Source organism: Mercenaria mercenaria, unplaced genomic scaffold, assembly GCF_021730395.1.
Source record: "Mercenaria mercenaria strain notata unplaced genomic scaffold, MADL_Memer_1 contig_1716, whole genome shotgun sequence".
In the NCBI taxonomy this organism is placed as follows: domain Eukaryota; kingdom Metazoa; phylum Mollusca; class Bivalvia; order Venerida; family Veneridae; genus Mercenaria; species Mercenaria mercenaria.
In genome coordinates this window covers 57,618-73,625 of record NW_026459717.1, presented here as the reverse complement: position 1 = coordinate 73,625, position 16,008 = coordinate 57,618, and the positions used below count along the sequence as shown (strand labels likewise).

The 16,008-nt window shown below is 36.0% G+C and overlaps 1 long non-coding RNA gene across 1 annotated transcript in view; it reads right to left on the bottom strand.

Moving 5' to 3' along the window:
- Positions 1–124: 124 nt before the first annotated feature.
- LOC128551802 (uncharacterized) overlaps positions 125–16,008 on the bottom strand; it is a 71,786-nt gene continuing 55,902 nt past the window's right edge. The window contains exon 4 of the long non-coding RNA XR_008368890.1: positions 125–182. This is a non-coding gene — a long non-coding RNA (uncharacterized LOC128551802). The remainder of the gene's footprint in view (positions 183–16,008) is intronic.

Genomic DNA, 16,008 nt, shown 5'->3' with positions numbered 1-16,008 from the left:
CATGCTGTTCGCTTTTAAAGCCTACTGCAATTACATGTAGAGAAACCGTTAGCGAACAGCATGGATCCTGACCAGACTGCGCGGAGCCACTATGTTGGTTTTCCCATGGCACGGCTCAATCATTACCTTCCCAAAGCTGCCTTTGCCGATTGCACGCAATATCAGGAAGTGGTCAAAATTCACTGAAACGAGAATAAAAACAGGCTGAAAATAACTGAAATATTCTTAAAGAAATAAATCTGGCTTTTGAAAAATAAATTGTTTTTTTATAACTTCTAATAAACTGTGATTTTTTTTTTTAATTCTATTGGTATGCATTTTGTGCCTCCCATCAAAACAGCTATTTTCTCCAGACTAAAATTTGTTGCTTTCAAATTTAAAAGATTAAATGAATGGATTTCACAATAATTATGAAAGATTGCTGTGCTGAAACATTTAACCTTTTGCTGCTTTGGCCATTCCAGATACTGTATCTTTCCTAATTAATGTCCTCTTCCTCATAAACACCCAACCCACCTTATTAAACTAGAATTGGGTCCATAGGACATGGATGCCCCCACATTATACTGATAGCAAAAACTAACAAAGGGCCATAAATGCAGTAAAAATATTCACAGAAAATAATCCCTTCCTTTATTGTCATCTGCACAAAGTTGTTCATCTGTGAAAGTTTGAAGCAAATCTGGCTAATAGTGTGGGAGGAGCTGGAAAACACAAGATTTTTCTCTATATTCCATATAACAAAAACTTTCAAAGGGCCATAACTGAGGTAAAAATAGTCACAGAAAAAAATCCTTTTTTCTGGTCATCTGCACATCAAGCTTGTTCAGCTGTGAAAGTTTGAAGCAAATCAGGCTAATAGTGTGGAAGGAGTAATGGACACACAAGATTTTTCTCTATATTCTATATACCAAAACTATCAAAGATCCATAACTGTGATAAAAATAGTCACAGAAAAATTCCTTCCTTTATGGTCATCTGCACTTTAAGCTTAGCCATCAATGAAAGTTTGAAGCAAATTAGGCTAATAGTGTGGGAGGAGTTGGACACACAATATAACTGGACGTACATACGGACGGACAGAAGCAACACTATATGCGCCCTACATAAATGTGTGGGGGCATAAATACATAGATATATACAGATATATTGAAAAGTGATCTCTGCTCTCTAGCAACTGTCATTTTTGACTGACAAAGTACCCTTTAGCCATTTTGGTAAAGTAGCACAGAATTATTAATTTCGTATCATTTTGAATTCTGTTAATCAGTCTCAATTTTTGGTTGTTATGGCAACCAGACTTTTGCAAATATCCATCTAATAATCACTAACTGGGTTAACAGTCAAATAAACATCACAAAAAGGATGACAATATAAGGAACATACTTAAAAGTATACTTCACATATCAACTTCTTACCATGTTTTTGATTGCAAATATTGGCACAGGCTTCATCAGCTTTTAAAGGATACCATCAGTAAATATTGTAATGGCTTATGAACATTGTAATAGTCTTTGCCAGCCTATAAATGAAATGGCTTACTAACATTGTGATAGTCTTTGCGAGTCTTTAAATGACATGGTTTACAAACATTACAACAGTCTTTGCCAGCCTTTAAATGAAATGGCTTATGAACATTGCAATAGTCTTTGCCAGCCTTTAAATGAAATGGCTTATAAACAAGGCAATAGTCTTTGCCAGCCTTTTAATGACATGGCTTATAAACAATGCAATAGTCTTTGCCAGCCTTTAAATTAAATGGCTTATAAACAATGCAATAGTCTTTGCCAGCCTTTAAATTAAATGGTTTATAAACAATGCAATAGTCTTTCCCGGCCTTTAAATGAAATGGCTTACAAACACTGCAACAGTCTTTGCCAGCCTTTAAATTAAATGGTTTATAAACAATGCAATATTCTTTGCCAGCCTTTAAATGAAATGGCTTATAAACAATTCAATAGTCTTTGCCAGCCTTTAAATGAAATGGCTTATAAACAATGCAATAGTCTTTGCCAGCCTTTAAATAAAATGGCTTATAAACAATGCAATAGTCTTTGCCGGCCTTTAAATTAAATGGTTTATAAACAATGCAATAGTCTTTGCCGGCCTTTAAATGAAATGGCTTACAAACATTGCAATAGTCTTTGCCAGCCTTTAAATTAAATGGTTAATAAACAATGCAATAGCCTTTCCCAGCCTTTAAATGAAATGGCTTACAGACATTGCAATAGTCTTTGCCAGCCTTTAAATGACATGGTTTACAAACATTGCAATAGTCTTTGTCAGCCTTTAAATGAAATGGCTTATAAACAATTCAATAGTCTTTGCCAGCCTTTTACTGACATGGCTTATAAGCATTGCATAATCTTTGCTGGCCTTTAAATAAAATTGCTTATAAACAATGCAATAATCTTTGCCGGCCTTTTAATGACATGGCTTATAAACATTGCATAGTCTTTGCTGGCCTTTAAATAAAATTGCTTATAAACATTGCAATAGTCTGCTGGCCTTTAAGTGAAATGCAGTGTATAACTTAAAGGACATGGCTTGTAAATATTGTAGTCTTTATTTTCAACATTCCTATTCTATGGTGTTAGGCAACCTGTAAAATTTCTACTTTTTCTTTTTTTTTAAAGGTCCTGACTTGGTGATACTGCAATTATAGCATTTGCAAGACTTCAAAGTACATGACTTGTAAACACAGCTGTAGTCTTCACCAGAAGTTTTTAGTCTTTGCATGGCTTTAAGGGACATGACTTGAAAACATTGTACTTTAGTCTTTGTCAGCTTTTAAAGCATATGACGTAAATATTGCAATACTATTCATCATCCTTTAAAGGCCATTTCTTGTAATGATATAGTCTTTGCCATATCTTAAATGACATAACTTGCAAATATTGCAATAGTCTTTGCCATCCCCTGAAGTTCATGACTTCTAAAATATTGCAGTCTTTGCCAGTCTTTAAAGGACATGATTTTGCTGAAATATATATACTTTTAGATAATTCACTTAATGCAAGAAACCTTTTATCTCTAAATGCATTGCTGTCAAGTTTCAAAGTCTGCTTTATCAGCATTTCTAGCAACATGAAAAGCATCACAGCAACAAATTAATGTCATCTGGAAATTCACATTTTCAATCTGTTCACTAAAATGTTAAACTAACATCTGCAAACCGTTTTTCATTTCAGCAGAGATGGAGCACTGCTTGTATTGAACTAGATATTCAATGAAAAGACCGTTGTTATGTGTTTAATCAACGTCTGTTCTAGAAAAAGGCAGAACAAAAATGTCACAGGAAATATTAAAACTAATGAGCTGCCACAAACACCAAATCATCTCTTGTTACAAAAAAGGACATTTTGCAGAACGTTCCTCTCGTGCAATCAATCAATGAGTAAAGATTGCTGCCATGTTTTGGCAGAGGATCAATTACTGGCTAAAGATTTCAGACAGTTTCAAGATTAATTTCTTCAAACCATCCATTTCAATTTTGCTCTCCTCTGTGAAACTTTGACTCAAGGGACCAAGGTTATAAATTACTATGAAATAAAGTCATGAGATGGTGAATATATATAACAAAAACATGTGAAGAATTTTGCACTGTAACCATGGTAATCCAGTATGTATTCCAAACAGTAATGGCCTTCTTTCATCAGGTGTATATGAAGTGGAGAGCAGTAAGGCTGCAATTTGAAAACTTAAATTTTGTAATATTCTTGCTTCATATTAAGATTTTTTTTCAATTTGCTTTTACACCCAAAAAAATAACACATATTTTTTACAATGTGTCAGAACAGGACATAAGGGTTGTAATATAGACAGCTTTCAAATTCTCAATATTTCAATCTGTAGCAGTTATCATAGGAACATCACTAACTAGAGCTATCACTGAAGGTGATGAATATACCTCCCCACCTCCAAACGCGCAGATTTTTTTTCTGAAAGAACCTCACATGCACCATGCACAACTAGGGTTACTGCTGATCATTTGTGTGAAGTTTCATCAAATCCTGTGCATGGGTTCAGGAGATTAGGTGTGCACAAAACTGCATATGCAGACTGTATGTATATAGTATAGTAACAAAAAACAAAGCCCTGTAACTCTGCAAGCTTTTTTTCTGAAACAAGAGGGCCATGAAGGCCCTGTATCGCTCACCTGACCTGCTGACCTAATTTATGACCGGACATGACCCAGATTCGTACCTGACCTAAAGATCATCAAGTTTAACATTCTGACTAAGTTTCATGAAGATACAGTCATAAATGTAGCCTCTAGAGTGTTAACAAGCTTTTCCTTAGATTTGACCTAGTGACCTAGGTTTTGACCCCACCTGACCCAGATTTAAATTTGACCTAAAGATCATCAAGATTAACATTCTGACCAAGTTTCATTAAGATATGGTCATAAATGTGGCCTCTAAAGTGTTAACTAGCTTTTCCTTTGATTTGACCCAGTGACCTTGTTTGTGATCCAACATGACCCAGATTTGAAATTGTTCTAAAGATCATCAAGTTTAACATTCTGACTAAGTTTCATGAAGATACAGTCATAAATATGGCCTCTAGAGTGTTAACAAGCTTTTCCTTTGATTTGACCTGGTGACCTAGTTTCTAACCCCACCTAACCTAGATTTGAACTTGAGCTAAAGATCATCACGTTTAACATTTTGACCAAGTTTCATTAAGTTATGGTCCTAAATGCGGTCTCTTAGAGTGTAAACTAGCTTTTCCTTTGATTTGACTGGGTGACCTAGTTTTTGATCCTACATGACCCAGATTTAATCTGGACCTTAAGATCATCAATATTAACATTCTGATAAAGTTTCATGAAGATACAGTCATAAATGCGGCCTCTACAGTGTTAACATGCTTTTCCTTTGATTTGACCTGGTGTCCTAGTTTTTGACCCCAGATGACCCAATATCGAACTTGTCCAAGACTTTATTGAGGATAACATTCTGACCAAGTTTCATTAAGATTGGGCTAAAATTGTGACCTCAGAGTGTTAATAAGCTTTTTCTTTGATTTGACCTGGTGACCTAGTTTTTGATCCCAGATGATCTAATATCGAACTTGTCCAAGACTTTATTGAGGGTAACATTCTGACATTAAGATTGGGCCAAAAATATGACCTCTAGAGTGTTAACAGTCAAATTGTTGACGACGGACGGCGACGGATGATGGTCACAGGGTGATCACAAAAGCTCACCTTTGAGCACTTTGTGCTCAGGTGAGCTAAAAACCTTACATGCACCATGCACTGCTACTGTTGTTACTGATTACTTGTGTGAAGTTTCATTTAATTGTGTCAAGGGGATGAGGAGAGTTGGTGCGTACAAGATTGTGTCTCAGATGGACAGACGAATGGACGGATGGACAGACAGGCAACCTGAAACCAGTATACACCCCCATTACAACTTCATTGTCAGGGGGTACAATAAAAGTGTCTTTTGCAGTCCAGCCTATATTTCTACTTTCTATTTCTATTTTAGACAGTATCTGATTAATATTAAGATGCAAAATGTCAAAATTAAAGGAAAAACTATATGTGAGTCCACAGGACACTGGTGCCCCCTCTATCATTACATGACTCTAGGTGAAGTAACTGTAACATAAATCTTTAATTATTTTATGTGTATTTTTTAATTAAATCAAGGACCTTAACTCTGGTCTGGCTGAGTAAAATCCCAAACAGATCATCAACTGCACAACACATGCTATATAACAATCCTCTAATGTTTTATGACTCTAGGTCAAATACCTTTTGAGATACAGGTAACACCAAACTAGGACGAAGGCCATAACTCTGGTCTTTCAGAGTGAGATCAAAAACAAAACTCAGGTGCACAAATGACTATAACTCTGGTCTGGCTAAGTGAAATCCTAAAAAAAAACACCAGGTGCACAACTTCACATAATACATAACAACCCTGTAATGTTTACGACTCTAAGTCAAACACTTTTTCAGATGCAGGCAACACAAACTTTCATGTCCTTTAGGCATATTTTTTATGAAGTCAAGGGTCATAACTCTGGTTTGGCTGTGTGAAATCCCAATTAAAACACCAGGTGCACAACTTCACATGCTGAATAACAATCCTGTGAACTTTGATGATTCTGGTCAAATACTTTTCGAGGTATGCACGTCACAAATCGGATGGACAGACAGACAGACAAGGGCAACTCTTAGAGTGCCACACCCTTAAAGACTGAGGAGGAAGTGGGGGCAAAAAAAATTGTATTTTTGCTTGGTAACTAGGCCAGTACTAGCAGAACTTAATAATCAGATCCCGCTTCCTCATCTACCTGCACCACCACACTTGTAATATAGTACATACAGTATAGTAAAAATTAAGATGCCTTTAAAGAAATACTAGTTGTTATTATTGATCACAATTATCAAGTTAAAAAATGATCAGTTACATCTGGCAAACAACAGACAGTATAGCATGAAAATTTAAAATGAATCCAGATGATTCTTGGATGGCATTTTGAAGTGACTGGGGCAATGTCTTCTTGGATGATTTCAATCTGTTATGTCACCTGACATATTTCATAAACTAATAAAACTCATCTTATATCAGTGATGGGGATATGAGCTGGATTTTTGGGTCGATCTGAAATCTGTACTGCAAGTCTTTAGATGCAGTAAAGGTGTGAAAAATTGTATGTATATACATGTAAAACTTAAATCAGGTCAGAATCCGGCAATCAAGCTGGTCCAGTTCTAACACTGTTTGACAACCGAAACAGGGGTTGTAAGTTCGATCCTCACTCCTGTGTCTAAAATTACTAACATTGGAACGAGAGTTCCATGTGGGTGATTTACACCTGGCATGCTAAACAGACTAAGAACTTTCTAACCTTTTGGTGTCTTCTGTTTCTTGCACTATCCTCCCACTATAAATACTGAAAGTCTTCTGTAGGAGTTGCCCATATGGGCGACTTGTGGCAACTATATACATTTAATCAGGACTGGTGGCAAATTTACACATTCAATCAAGGGTATATGATCATGTACAATGAATTTTTGTCTTTTAGTAGTTCTGGAAAATTTGGCAAGTTATAAATCATGCCCAAAATATCACAACAAAAGTACAGTAAATTGTTGGTTTCTGCTTTAGCTCAAGCATATATTATACAAAAGTTAGATAACAAAAATCACTTATCAAATGAAATAGTTTCGCTTTTGTACAATAAATAATAAGTCTTGAAAAAAGTAAAAACTTATTTCAAAACAAGTATGCCCACGGGCAGAATGTCGAGCCCACCTGCTGTCAAGTGTGACCTTGACCTTGGACCTAGGGACCTGGTTCTTGTGCATGACACTCAGTCTCACAATAGTGAACATTCATGCCAAGTTACATCAAAATCCCACCATGCATGAAGAAGAAATGCTCAAGACAAACTTCAATTTGATCTCTGACCTCCAACTGTGATCTTGACCTTTGAGATAGGAACATGGGGTTTGTGCATGACACGCCTTCTCATTAAGGTTAACATTCATGCCAAATATAAACAAGATTGGTCCATGCATGTCAAAGTTATGGTCCGGCCAAAATCGGACAGACGCACACACATACACCGAAAGTGTCGACTATATCGAGCTCACCGCAAGCGGGCTCGATAAAAAGGAATTTAATATAAGGAAGAAAAAATTGGTCCCAGTGGGACTTCTCAAAAATTTATGTCAAAGTAGGTGAATACTCTTCAAAAGGAGGTACATTTTTATATGGGTTATACCTTAATTCACTTGTATATATAATTATAATGTCGTTATGCATTTCTGGTACATTAACCTGTACTAGGCTTCATTAGGCTGATCAATAAAGAAGCTGATATGTTGGTTTCTAATGGTTACCAAGAAACACTCTGATTAACTTGAGCCTGTGATAAATATTGATCAATACTTTAAGAATTTACTTTGAGTCACTTGACCCTCACTTTCCCATGTATAATTATGTATTATTCTATTACATTATACCTATCCTTTTATTCCAATCAGCAATTCACATTTGTGCCATGTGACTGTCGAATAATTCTGTATAGGATACACGTTATTTCATATTTGACAACACAATAATATGGCAAAAGAAAATTAATTAAAGATTCTCATCCCTGTCTGTCCCTATCTGGAACCTCCCGCCCCAAAACTTTTTATTGGTCAAAATCCGTATATCCAAAGTTTTATGTCCAGGTACTGATACACTTTCATAAACATTGCCCAAATCTCCAGTTTAAAGAATATGTTTGACAGATTAATGTGATGCAAAAACAGTGTAACATCATTTGACAATATCTGATATTAAAGTTTACCATGACATTACCTCTTAATAGAATAAATTCAGACAAATTTCATGAAAAATCGTCAGTTTGACACCACAAGCAACATTGTGACATATACATTTTAAAAACTTTTAGAAAATGGTAAAGTCAACATATTTTCTTATCTATTTGACTGATGTTTATCTATTAGAATTAAATATCTGCTGTCTGGATTTCAGTTTTAGCTGTGTCATTACTGACATTTACGTCTGTCAGGAAGCCCGACGAGCCATTTTAACCGCAAAGCAGGTGGAATTTCTGTGCTTTTTGTTTCATAGTTTTTGATATTGGACTAAGATATGTTTATTACATTACATTTCCAAGTGCATTTAATTGACAAACATTTGAAGCTTTTTTCCACATGTCAAATTACAATGCATTTCTTAAGTTTAAGGCCGCTGGCATAGCTTTCAGCACATGCACAGCAGAAGGAACAGCAAGTTGTTCCACAGTTTGTTTTCTTGGCAGAACTTGATTTTTACTTTGACAGGACTAAATATTTTGAATTTGCAAATACATTAAGCAGACAAAATTTTAAGTTTTATTTTTCATGTATTTCGTGCAGGACACAATCAGCCAACAGAAAAAAGTGATGTACCATCACATTATTTAACATTTATGAAATGAAATCAACTTTTTGATGTACATTAAAAAGAGTTTTAAACATACAGGCTATTCAAAGACACAAATACATACACTACTGTTATCAATACAGCAATTTTTTAGCTTGACTATTCAAAGAATAAGAAGAGATATCCTACTCACCACAGTGTCAGCGTCAAACCTTGGTTAAGTTTTTTCGTACCAGTCCACATTTTGACAAAACCTTTTGAGATAAAGCTATGAAACTTTCAAACCTTGTGCACCATCACCATGTCCAGTTTTAGGCAAGAGTACATAAATCCATCAAGGACTTTGACAGAATTATGGCCCCTTTTAACATACAAAATTAATCTAGGTTGAGTTTTTCGTACCAGTTCAAATTTTGTGCAAATTGTTTGATATATGGCATTGAAACTTTTATCACTTGTTTATTATAACAGTCTCTATCTGTTGGCAAGAGTACATAACTCTTGTCAACTATTTTGGCTGAATTATGGCCCTTTTTGGACTTGGAGATTGGTTCAGTTTTTGTACAAGTCTGTTTTGTCAAAACTATTTGACATGTGGCTTTGGAACTTTGAACACGTGCTCAAGATCATCATGATTTCCATCTGTATGCAGTAGTACATAACTCTGTCAACTATTTTGACTGAATTATGGTGCTTGGAAATTGGTTCAGGTTTCGTAGAAGTCAACATTTTGTCAAAACTATTTGACATGTGGCTTTGAAACTTTGAACACTGTCTTGTTTATCGTCTTGACTTCCTTCTGTAGGCAAGAGTATGTAACTCTGTCAACTATTTTGGCTTCATCTCCCTCAGCTGTTGAAAACATCATGTCACAACACATTCTGTGGGAAATGTCCGGTAACAGCACATTTATATTCTCATCATATTAAAAAAATCAGCAAATCCAGTGCTGTGGCTCCTGGAATGTTTCACCTTTACAGTCAAAAGATTTCAAGGGAATTAGAATGCAACAACAGTATGGATAAATGCATTTACACTACTTCTCCCTCTCAGAATATTTGTCTATATCTTACACCAATAAGTCTGCAGGAAATTAATGGGCCTTTCGTTGTATTCTAAATAATATTCTAGGAAATTGTTAATCAGCAATAAGTTCGTCTAGCTGAACAAACTGAAAACGGAAAATGATATTAACTGCTTCGTCTTCTAGCGGAAAATTGCACGTTAATAGAAACCTTCAGACAAGATGATATCTTTCTTTTGTTTCGTGTTTTGACAAATAATAACAGAAATTTATAGACAATATAACTGAAGCACGAACAGATCTGTCTGTAATACTTTCTTTTGTCACAATGTAGTTGTCTCCGGCCTGTTTCACACAGCCTATTCCGAACAAAGTATGAACTTGGTGAAAGTTTTTTGGCTTGAATCATCTTATTAATAAATGCATTTCGAGGGGTGAATGCGAAAGAGTTCTAAGTGCATATAAATAAAGAAGCACTTAGAACTTTTTCGCATTCACCCCTCGATTTGTTTTAACTTCTATTTGCTTTAAATCTATAACAAGTCCATGCCTGTTTAAACTTTGCCTACAAGGGTTGTATGCGCTTCATCTTTATTGTTTCATTGCTTTCTTTTTAAATTACACTATCTATAATATATACAATTTCAAAGAATTTTTCAAAAACAAAATTTACTGTTGAAATTTTCCATAGTAAATTTCAGACAGTCATGTTGTACCCCAAAAAGTTTTTAAAATTCCAATTTTGGCTTTACATTCAAACTTTGTTCACTCGAGCTTGGTTAATTTGAATGCCACCCTTTGATCGAACTCATCGTCAGGTCCCTGCAAATATCCCTGTATAATGTATAGTTTTCAATGGCTCAAACTACCGATAACTCAAACTAATTTTGAGAGTCCCGTCAAGTTTGAGTGAATGAAGTTCAACTTTATTTGTTGATTGATTGTTATAAAACTTCCAGGATATCTTTTTTTAGCAAAAGAGTAACATTTCTTTTGACCAAATAATATTTTTTTTGCCATAAAATTGTCATTATTTAAATACTTCCAAGATTCTAATATAACCTACTTGTCTTGTCTTCAGGTATACAGTCCAAAATCGTTATCTCGACTTCGGTTATTTCGATATCTGAAGTGGATTTTCCCGGTCACGATTTTTTTCCTTCTTATTTCATATAAATCAACTAGGATATCTCAATTTGGATATTTCGATTTTTTCGATATCTTAACTAAATTTTCAATCCTCAACTTTGAAATTTACTCTATTTTGACATTGGTTATCTCAGGTGGACATTAATCGTCTGCCAAACGTGCGAAAGCTGTGCGCACTTGTATTTGCTCAATTGTCGTCTGCCAATTAGGTGCGAACAACAACACGTGCAGTTATTCACTCAATGGTCCTGCTTACGACCTGAAGCCAATTAACTGGCGCTCATGTGTCAGTAATTGTTTGTTTGCGATGCAAGCTGTGCAATGATAATTGAATATTTGAAATTGAGTGAATTTAATTGCAATTATAAACAAAAAGAAATGAAGATTCTGTGCAATTTACAACGTCTGAGAGTGAATTTCACATCATGTGTATTGTACAAAGCACAAGATGGTGGAATGAGGTTGAACAAGAGCTCTCGGAGGACAGCAACGCTCGACTACTCAACAGCCTTGTCAATTGAAAGAATACAAAAGTTGAAAAAGGGGCATAATTTTGTAAAATGCAAAGTAGAGGTATTGAACCTCTGTACTGCATGTCATATCATGACAGTGAACCAGTGTGTTAAGTTTCAATCCTTTCCAATTTGTGGATACTGAGATACCAGCTTACATACAAAAACTTAACCAAAAACTGCTAAGTCGAAAAAAGGGGCATAATTTTGTAAAAATGCAAAGTAGAGTTATAGGACCTTCACAGTGCATGTAAGATCATGACAGTGAACAAGTGTGTGAAGTTTCAATCCATTCCAATTAGTGGATACTGAGATATCAGATTACATACAAAAATCTAACCAAAAACTGCTAAGTCGAAAAAGGGGCATAATTTTGAAGAAAAACAAGAGTGCCAGAATGTCACAATATACGCCCGTCACAGCAAATTTCTTTACATTAGCACCTGTATTTGCAAATGGAATTTTAATTTTCTAGTTGTTTACAATGTTTTTTTTTTTTTAGAAATTATTGTAATTCTTTCATTTTTCTAAGTCCACAAAAAAAAAAAAAAAATCATTACCAGGTTAAGATACCTTAAAATACACCCAAAATTTGAAAGTAACATCAATGTTGTACCACAGAAAAGTGGTCTTGGTTTTTCCCTAAGGTCAATTATAAAAAAATTACAATGTAAGTTATTTATAGTAACAACTAAGGGAAGTTAATCTTTAAAGAGAAACCCCCCCCCGCCTCCCCACCAAAAAAAAATTACAAGTCCACACAAAATTCCTTACCAGGTAGAGATAGCTCAAAATACACCTCAGAATTGGATGTAACATGCATCATGCATGTTGTACTACAGAAAAATGGTCTCAATTTTTCCCTACGACTTGTAATGAAAAAGTTAGAATATAAGCTATTTATAGTAACAGCAAAGGGAAGTAATTCAAAAGAAGGGACCAGTGCATGACACTCCCTCTCATGATGGTGTACAATTGTGCCAAGTTACATCAAAATCCCTCCATGCATGAAGTAGAAATGCACCGGACAAGTCATTTTTGTATCTGACCTTTGGCCTGTGAGTGTGACCTTGACCTTAGACCAAGGGACCTGGTTCCTGCGCATGACATTCCATCTCATGATGGTGAACAACTGTGCCAAGTTGTATCAAAATCCCTCAATGCATGAAGAAGAAATGCTCTGGACAAAGTTTTCATTCTTGTATCTTTGACCTCTAAGTGTGACCTTGACCTTACCCCTAGGGACCTGGTTCTTGCACATGACACTCCGTCTCATGATGGTGAACAATTGTGCCAAGCTACATCAAAGTCCTTTCATGAATGAAGAAGATATGCTCCGGACAAAGTTTTCATTATTGTATCCTTTGACCTCTAAGTGTGACCTTGACCTTAGACCTAGGGAGCTGGTTCTTGTGCATGACACTCCCTCTCATTATGGTGAACAACTGTGCCAAGCTACATGAAAATCCTTCCATGCATGAAGAAGATATGCTCCGGACAAAGTCATTCTTGAATTTTTCATTCTTGTATCCTCTGGCCTCTAAGTGTGACCTTGACCTTAGACCTAGGGACCTGGTTTTTGCGCACGACACTCCGTCTCATGATGATGAACAACTGTGCCAATTTTCATCAAAATCCTTCCATGCATGAAGAAGATATGCTCCGGACAAAGTCATTCTTGAATTTGACCTTTGACCTCCAAGTGTGACCTTGACCTTAGACCTAGGGACCTGGTTCTTGCGCATGACACTCCGTCTCATGATGGTGAACAACTGTACCAAGTTTTATCAAAATCCCTCCATGCATGTAGAAGATATGCTCCGGACAAGGTCTGTGGACGCCGCCCGCCCGCCCGCCCATCCGCCTGCCAGGGGCGTTCCCATAATACGTCCCGTTTTTCAAACGGGCGTATAAAAAGGAGTAGAGTTATGGGACTTGCTTAGTGCATGTCAGATCATGACTGAACAAGTATGTGAAGTTTCAATCCATTCCCATTAGTAAGTACTGAGATACCAGCTTACATACAAAACCTTAACCAAAAATTTCTAAGTAGAAAAAGGGGCATAATTTTGTAAAAAAGCAAAATAGAGTTAAGGAACCTTTGCAATGTAGGTCAGTTTATCACAGTGAATAAGTGTGTGAAGTTTCAATCCATTTCCACAAGTGGTTACTAAGATACCAGCTTACATACAAAACCTTAACCAAAAATTTCTAAGTCGAAAAAGGGGCATAATTTTGTAAAAAAGCAAAATAGAGTTATGGAACCTGTGCAATGTAAGTCAGTTTATCACAGTGAATAAGTGTGTGAAGTTTCAATCCATTCCCACAAGTGGTTACTGAGATACCAGCTTACATTTAAAACCTTAACCAAATCGGGACGCAGACGCGGACGCATGGGCGAGTCCAATAGCTCTACTATTCTATGAATAGTCAAGCTAAAAATTATTATTATTTCAACAAGTACTGACCAATTAATATGTAAAACATAATTTTTATGTACAAAATTTATATACATATTTTGTCTCAAAAGACGTCTTTTTATGAACACAAAACTACATTATCCCATCTACCAACCAAAGTTGACCTAACTTCGGTTATCTCAGTATTTTGATATGTCGACTTTTTTCTCTTGGTCCCGACGAAGTCGAAATATCGAGATTTGACTGCAGATATGATCAGAGTCTAAGACACTTCCAATATCAAATGTTTAAAAAAAAATGTTTTTATAAAGTGTATTTATATAAGGTAGTGAATATTTCAAGATAATGATCATATTATTATTTAAATGTTTCAATAATTATAGGTTATTAGCTTTGTATCAGGAAATATACGAGTGCATATTTCCCGATGCAAAGATAATAATCTTTTTATTACATACGCATCTACTCGTATAAATATTATGTAAATATCATAAATATGTTCAATGGCCTTAATAGGATTGACAAAACTGAACTAAATAGAAACAAGGCAGTCTGAAAGACAGCTAAATCCCCCGCCACTGCTATGGATAGTGAAAGGGTAAAACCTTTGATTTTAGCTGTAACCTTGACCTTGAACTGACATGGCTGACTCATGAATTCTGCACAACGTCTTGATGAAGTGATCATTTGACCAAAGTTTCATGAAAATCCTTCAAGGGGTTTAAGAGATACAGAGCTGAAACCTTTGACCTTCAGTTGTGACCTTGACCTTGAGTTGACATGGCTGACTCATGAGTTCTTGATGAGGTGATCATTTGACCCAAGTTTGATGAAAATCCTTCAAGGGGTTAAGGAGATACAGAGTGGACACCAAATGGAAGGCTCAAACCTTCGACCCTTAGTTGTGACCTTGACCTTGAGCTGGCATGGTTGACTCATAATTTCTGCACATTGTTCTGATGAGGTAATCATTTGACCCAAGTTTTTATAAAATTCCTTCAAGGGGTTAAGGAGATATAGAGCGGACACGAAATGGAAGGCTCAAACCTTTGACCTTCAGCTGTGACCTTGACCTTGAGCCAACATGGCTGATTCATAAGTTCTGCACATCGCCTTGATGAGGTGATCGTTTGACCCAAGTTTGATGAAAATCCTTCAAGGGGTTTAGGAGATATAGAGCGGACACAAAATGGAAGGTTCAAACCTTTGACCCTAAGTTGTGACCTTGACCTTGAGCCGGCATGACTGACTCATGGGTTCTGCACATCGTCTTGATGAGGTGATCATCTGACCCAAGTTTTATAAAATTCCTTCAAGGGGTTTAGGAGATATAGAGCGGACACAAAATGGCAGGCTCAAACCTTTGACCTTGAGTTGTGACCTTGACCTTGAACCGACAAGGCTGACTCATGGGTTCTGCACATCGTCTTGATGAGGTGATCATTTGACCCAAGTTTCATGAAAATCCTTCAAGGGGTTTAGGAGATATGGACCGGACACGATTTTGTTACGGACTGAAAGGACGGACAGAAGGACGGACGGACACAGACCATTCCTATAATCCCTCCGCCATGGCGGGGGATTAAAAAATAGTGCAACAGCACCCGATATGAAATTCAGGCATCAGTGTATGGAAAAATATTGACGTTTCCAGTACCAATGTAACTTAACGGGGAATAGAAACTAGTATGTAATAATTCAATTATACTGCATAACTTATAAAATACGAAATTGTTTTAAAGGTATTAAATTAACAACAAAGACTGTCCAGTTTTTTCATGTTAACAAAGGTTTCTTAACACTTACCATGCTGGGCACGATTCATTCTGCCTTTGCGACCAGTGTAGATCCTTTTGGTAAGCACCCTTTTAACAGTTATTGGTGCCGTCCAAATTGGAAAATTGACAAGTTCATTATGGAAATTTAGTAGGGTAAGGGTTAAAGAACTCTTACTTGATCCACATAGATGTGAACATTTAATTAGCTCTATAGAAAAATCTGCT